The sequence below is a fragment of the Nicotiana attenuata genome, chromosome 2 (assembly GCF_001879085.1).
Source record: "Nicotiana attenuata strain UT chromosome 2, NIATTr2, whole genome shotgun sequence".
Classification (NCBI taxonomy): Eukaryota; Viridiplantae; Streptophyta; class Magnoliopsida; order Solanales; family Solanaceae; genus Nicotiana; species Nicotiana attenuata.
This window is the reverse complement of record NC_031990.1, coordinates 44,453,392-44,461,315: the sequence shown is the minus strand read 5'-3', so window position 1 is coordinate 44,461,315 and position 7,924 is coordinate 44,453,392.

Below are 7,924 nucleotides of genomic sequence, written 5' to 3'. Positions count from 1 at the left end.
AAGCAGCGTCCCCAGGCAAAAGGGACGTCAGTACGAATAATGTACCTAGTATGTAAGGCACATAAATAAGTACATAATAGACCTGGAAGAAATATAGAGTAAATAACTCAACCTGTAAGTCTGGATAACTCTGTAAACCATAAAATAATTATAGTATCATGCATATGCATACGAATGTCATGTCGTGCATAGGTACATGTTTCATAACATCATCAGGCCTCTGAGGGCATCCCATCATATCATCACGGCCACTTTGGGCAACATCATCAACGTATACCAGCTGATCAAGTGGTGGTGCGTATATAACGCCGTAACCTTTTCCCATATCCCATATACATATATATACATATAAATACGCGTATATAATGTCATCTAGTCATGGGTCAATGTGCATGTATAAATGCATAAAATGCATATGAAATACGTTAATAAAATCTCTCGGTACGTCATAAGACTATTATACCTCTGATTAATATCATGAAATAAACTTTACCAACTTACGTATTTTTGAGACCCATGAACAGATGATAGAATAATATGACACATGGGAGAATAAGAATATACACATCTCTAGCATTTCTACGAATAGAGTAATTTATGGAAGTTGTGCATTTGCTCGTTTCGTTTATATCGTATGGATCATGCCAAAAGAAAGGAGGGCTTAGCCTTAACATACCTGGAGATTGAAAACAACTCTGCTATGTAAGTGAGATTTGTTACCCGCCAAACATAGAATGAAGCTAAAGCTAAATCACAACCTTTGTTGCATTTTGATTCAACTTGGTTACAAATCCATGTACCTCTTGGCACACAACCTCAAACTTGTGGTATATGTTTCCAATCCAACTTTTGCTTCTGATTTTCTCCATGGTGCAATGTAAGAGTTGATTTTAACACTAAATCCTGATCACACTTCAAAATGGTTTAAACAAGGCAATGTCCTAATACAAAAAAAAGTATCACCTGCCAAAAGCAATGACCTAGACTGTTGGAACATTATCACCAGTGACCAAACAACCACGGAAAGATGAAGAATTACGGGGTAATTTACAACGGCTGATAATTATGAAGAAACTGAAGAATTGGGAGAAGGGTTTTACAGGAATGTATTGGAGGAATTTTACTGAAGCAAATTCACATTGCTTATGGAAATCACGTTACTACTCCTTAGCTAATGACTAATCCCCAAAGGTTCTCTTAGTATGCCACCTTGAAATGTGACATATGAGTCACTTAATTAATCTTTATGTGGCTGCCACGTGGGGATGGGTGGAAAGGTTTAATCTTTATCCACTTATTAGGTAATTAGGTAGTATCCCGTTATCCGGTAATTAACCAATTACCCGCATATTTAAGAATTATCTCAAATTACTTAAAATTCTACTTATTTTTAATATCCTTTCATATATATCATACTATCATGGTCATATGGTACCTTGTATGGTACTAGTCCATAAATATCGGGTACTAACGCTCGGCTCGTATTTTTTCCTAACATGCCAAATTTGGACGAAAATTAATTTTCTTTGACTTGCTTCCCCTCTTACCTTCACGAATTTACTCATCACTTGTTTGAAATAGCATAATCCTTATAATCTCCAAATAATCTTTTCCTTGGACTGATGTCAATTACCTTACGACAAATTCAACGTACAATACTACAGGGTAAAACATCGTCATAATTTAATACTACGAGACATAATACCGACGTAATATTGCAGGGCGTAACAGAAGATCCATCCCGGAATATATACATCAACTAACCAACAGTCACTCAGTACTGAGTAGGGAAAATCCAGCCCGTGGGGAAGATCCTTCCCCAGGTATATAAATGCTTCGGACAAGATCCATGTCCAGGGAAGATCCATCCCTCAATATAATCAACCGCGCTCACTAGGGGTGTGTACAGACTCCGAAGGTATTCATTCAGCCCAAGCGCTATATCAAGCCAATCATGGCACAAATCAATATAACCTGCTGCGGCGTGCAGCCCGATCCCATAATATAATTAATATAATATGATGCGAGCATGCAGCCCATTCCCTTAATATCACTCACACTCAGGCTCTCGGCCTCACTCAGTCATCAATCTCTCCAGTCTCTCTCTCACGGGCTCACAATGTCATGAAACTAGCCCGAAAATGATGATATGATGTATCAATAAATAACAAGAGAGACTGAGATATGATATGCATATGAATGCGTATGACTGAGTATGTAATGCAATGAAAGCAGATAACTCAACATCAGAAATGACCTTAGTTGGTCCCAACAGGATAAGCATGTAGCCTAGACATGGTTTCTAACATGGATCACAGCTCAATAGCTCAAGTACATAGAAATTTCATGGTTACAGGTAAGATCAGGTAACTACACAGTACCACAGAAATAACGGGGTTATAATTTACACGGTGCACGCTCACACGCCCGTCACCTAGCATGTGTGTCACCTCAACACCAATCACATAACACATAATTTGGGGTTTCATACCCTCAGCATCAAGTTTAGAAGTGTTACTTACCTCGAACAAACGAATTCCAACACGGAGCAAGCCAAGCGATGCTCCAAAATGCCATCTCTCGCATACCGAGCTCCGAACATCTCAAAACTAGCCAAAAGCAACTCAAATTCATCAAATAAAGTCCGAGGGAACAATTCTAAATGATAAAGATCGAATCCTTAATCAAAACCCAAAACTGGCCAAAAGTCACACCCGGGCTCGTACCTCGGAACCCGAAAACTCACAAAATCCAATAACTCATTCAATTACGAGTCCAACCATACTAGTTTCACTCAAATCCGACTCCGAATCGATGTTCAAAACTCAAAAGTTCATAATATGAACTTTAGGCCAAAACTCCCCAATTTCCTCTTTAAATTCATCAACTAATTAGTAAAAAATGAAGATGGATTCATGAAATGTAATCGAAACCGAGTGTAGAATACTTACCAAAATCCTTGTGATGAAATTTGCTCCAAAAATCGCTCCATTCCGAAGTCCATAACTCAAAATATGATGAAAGAACCAAAACCTCGATTTTATAGCTTCTACCCAGCAGATTCAGCATTTTCGGACAAGAGGTCGCATTTGCGGGAAAAGGCTAGCATTTGCGAGACAGGCCGCTTCTGCGATGGCCATGGTCGCATCTACGATCGCGCTATTGCGCCTGAAGATCTGCTTCTGCGATACCTCCCCAGCCAGCACTCCCTCGCTTTTGCGACCATCACTCCTCCGCAAATTCAACCGCAGGTGCGCAACACCAGTACCAGCAGCTACCAGCAACCAAATGAGAATGAGAAATGGTCCGAACCTCGTCCGAAACTCACCCGAGCCACTCGGAAACATATCAAATCACGTCTGATTGACCTTAAATTTTGCACACAAGTCACATTTGACATTACGGACCTACTCCCACTTCTGTATCCGAAATCTGACCCCGATATAAAAAAAGTCCACTCCCGGTCAAACTTTCCAAAATTTCCAACTTTCGCCATTTCAAGCCTAATTCTACAACGGACCTCCAAATCACAATCCGGACGCGCTCCTAAGTCCAACATCACCCAACGGAGCTAAAGGAAACACCAAAACTCCAATTCGAGGTGAAATACTAAAAAGTCAAACTTGGTCATCTCTTCCAATTTAAAGCTTCCTAATTGAGAATCATTCTTCCAAATCAGTTCCGAATAACCTGAAAACCAAAACCGACGATTCACATACGTCATAATACATCATACGGAGCTACTCATGCCGTAAACTACCAAGCGAAGTGCAAATGCTCAAAACGACGGATTGGGTCGTTACAATTTTATACGACGATTCATACATTATACAACTATTTTTTAACTTTCATACAACATTCACATAAAAGAATATATATAACTACAACAGAATACAATTTACATACAAATAATACAACTTTACTACAATTTCGTAAGTATATTGTATGTCATCTATTCTTCTTCTTCTTCTTCTTCTTCTTCTTCTTCTTCTTCTTCTTCTTCTTCTTCTTCTTCTTCTTCTTCTTCTTCTTCGACGAGTTTCAATCTGAAATTTAGCCAAAATCAAGTCTAGTCTTCACCAAATACCCTTAAAATTGAGATATAAACTCCAAAAAATATTCCCAGTTATTTGCAACAACACCCAATCCAAACAAATAATAATTTTTAAAAACTCAAATTCGATTTCAAAGCTTTTTAATGGATGTCAATGGTGGAGAGCCAAACACCTTCAAAATTTATTGATTGGCAATTTAAATTTGAACGCCAATTGTGCATCATGAAAGAAAATTGCTAAGTTAAAACTCTATAGTAAAACAATTGAAATCCATTGATGAATTCCATTAAAAATATATACAACATGAACGGATATGAAGTAGAGAATATCAGAGGAAGAAAAATTGGAGAAATAACAGAGAATGAGAGATATAGAGAGAGAGATGGAGAAAGAGAGAGAGAGAGAGAGAGAGAGAGAGAGAGAGTGCAGGAGAGAGAAATAACTGATTCCTTATTTAATTCCTAATTTAAAGAGATATTCATTTAAAATTAATTTGTATATAATTAGTAAATTGTATGTGGCCATATAATTAAATTAAAACTTGATTAGAGAGGGTAATAAAATTTCATATATAGTATAGGAAGGTAAAAATCCCTAGTTGGAAACTAGTATATAGATGATGGTAACAATATCACAATGGTTTTAGGGGATCAATTTTGCCATATCAAAATACTTTTCACTGGAAAAGAAAAAAGATCCCCTAATTAGACAAGTCACTAGCTAACATAACTATTCGTCACTAATTAGTTTAATTCCATAGCTGGATAATTTTATGATATTATAAAGATATTCATCAAAAGTGTATAATTTTGTTTTTTCATTGATTGATCAAAGTGGTCTCCTTGACAAAGTTTTAGAAGATAGTAGGTGGTTAGCAATACCATATATTTCTGCGAAGGAGAGAAGGGGCCAAATCCCGCACGTGAAAATGCAGTTAAAATCTACTCCGCGCGTTCCTATGAACCCACGTTTTGTGGTGTTTGGCCTTTAGTTCTTACTGTATACCTCAGCATATATAATAAAAAAAATAGAGACATATCTTTGGACCCACTCAGATCTCTCGAGTCTGTAGATTCTTTCAACTTTATTTATTATGGATTACTCCCTCAGCTTTCCCTTTAGGCACATAAATCCCAATTCTCAAATGTATGATGTTCTTAAAGTTTATGAGCCATCTCTTTCTATAGAAATTTGAAAGCGAAGAGAATACACAAAAATACAATATATCCTTCTATTACATATAATCCGTCAAGTGCTCCCTTGTTTTTTCTTCTTTTTGTATTTTATTTGTCATCTTTGTACTTTGTGCTTCTCCTTTTTTTGTTCTTTCTTTCTAAGTTTCTACTTTTTCTACCAACATATATCAAATTGCATCGAAAAACCTTTATTTTTTTCACTTCACCCTTTTCTAGTTTCATTTTTTTTTCTATTTTCTTCGTTTTATTTCTCCGTTATCCCTTTCTCTGTTTTCTTTTTTGGATCTTTTTCTACATTAAGCATTAAAGGATATTACATAATTTACTATTCTAGAAGGAAAGAAGGCCAAAAATTATTCACAAATGAATTAGTTAGTGCTTCAATCATTTCAGATTGAAGTTCTCTATTCCTTTTTATGTCGTATCAAAGTAGTGTTTGATTTCCTATTAAAAACAATCTAGCACATATACTTGTTAAGTATCAGTAATAAAATTTAACAGTATTAGGAGAGTTTATAAATTTCTAATACTAGTCTCAAGGTAAGCGCTTTGCGCGTGTATCCTATATTCATGAGTACATAACTTTTAAATATTACAAATTCATATTAACTAATGTTTATGAGTTATTAAAAATATTACAGGGAAAAAATGTAAAATTCTAAAAATGATAAATATTAATCCTATTTAGCAAGCTTAAAAGAAGAAATTATGTGCTACATAAATGCTCATATGCATTGTCTTTTTTATTTTTGGATTAATTAGCCTATGCTTGATACAAATTTGATATATCTCTTTATCTCCTCTTAAATTAGATTATTTAAACACGAAGTACACTTATCAAATTTTCTTTCAAAAGTTATTATCGGCCAGCTTAAAAATTAAATTTACTTATATGATGAAGTTAAAAAAGAATTGAATTGAATATTTTCTCTAATAAGTTAATTAAGAGCTCAATTATTTATTTATTTTAATATCAAAAATTTGCTGCTTTGTTAGCTTTCAAATTATGGTCAAGCTCTATTGTAATTTTGACCGTTTCCTTCCATTACATTATATGCAAATCTTAGGAAATATAGTACGTAACATTTATATTTTTGATATTACAATATCATAGTAATATATAAGGTAAACTTAATTAATTTTGATAAGTAAAGTTTTAGTTGACTTCAAAATACTAAATATTAGGAAAATAATTAAATGACTATTTTGTCTAGTGTGAACTCTATTTTACAACAACAACTACCCAGTATAGTCTCACAAGGTGGGGTCTGGGGAGGGTAATACGTACACAGGCCTTACCCTACCCGAAAGGGCAGAGAGGCTGTTTCTAATCGACCCTTGGCTCAGGAAAAGGAAAAGAAAAACAAAAACAAAAAACAAAAAACAAAAGAGCATTAGTAACTCCAGCAGAAAATCACATAATAATTATCTAAACTAAACCATAAATAAAATGACATGCAAATATATCAACCAGTAACTACCATAAGGGGGCACAATACAATAACACGATCATCTATGGAGAGCCCTACCAACCCCCCCCCCCCAAGCCCCGGGACAGAAGTACGAAAAATTCTAGAAGCCCCTATCCTACAACCCTGATACTAGACCTCCAGACTTTCCTATCAAGGGCCATGTCCTCGGAAATCCGCATTCTAGCCATGTCCTGCCTAATCACCTCTCCCCAATACCTCTTGGGCCTCCTTCTGCCTCGACTCGTGCCAACCACCGCCAGCCGCTCACAACTCCTCACCGGGGCTTCGGGGCTTCTCCTCCGCACATGCCCGTACCACCTGAGCCTCGCTTCCCGCATCTTCTCATCTACTGGGGCCACCCCCACCTTCTCCCGAATAACTTCATTCCTAATCCTATCTAACCTGGTGAGGCCGCACATCCACCTGAGCATCCTCATCTCCGCAACCTTCATTCTCTGGACATGGGAGTTCTTCACCGGCCAGCACTCAGCCCCATACAACATGGCAGGTCTAACCACAGTTCTATAAAACTTCCCCTTGAGTTTCTGTGGCACTTTCTTGTCACACAAGACTCCTGATGCAAGCCTCCATTTCGACCACCCCGCCCCTATACGGTGAGTGACATCCCCGTCGATCTCTCCGTCCCCCTGAATCACCGACCCAAGATATCTGAAACTGTCCCTCTTGGCGATGACCTGAGATCCAAGCTTGACGTCCCTGCCTACTTCGCTCGTCTCGGCGCTAAACTTGCATTCCAGGTACTCTGTCTTAGCCCTGCTAGTGTGAACTCTATTTTAAAAAGGGTAAAAAAAACGAACGACATTTCGCTAGGGCCTTCGTGCTTTTAATATAGTATAGATGATGTCTTCAGTTTAAGTTTCTAGTAAACTTTTTTCTCCCTTGCTATCGAATATCCTTCCAAACATATTATTCTTTTTTAATTGTAGATCATATCAAGACAAATTAAAATATTAAAAGTAAAAGAAGAATATGAGTTCGTATAGGAAAAAAAAAATGTTCGGATAGAAGAGCGCTAGTCCTTTAACTTTAGTTCAAAACTTGGCACTTTGCAGGCGTTATGTCAACATTTTGAAAAGGTGAAGGAGCTTTTTGTATCACAAATGCAAACTTATGGTGTAATCCGTAATTTAAACTTTTTCAATCTCTCCATGACTTCAGGACCGACCCGGGGGGGGGGGGG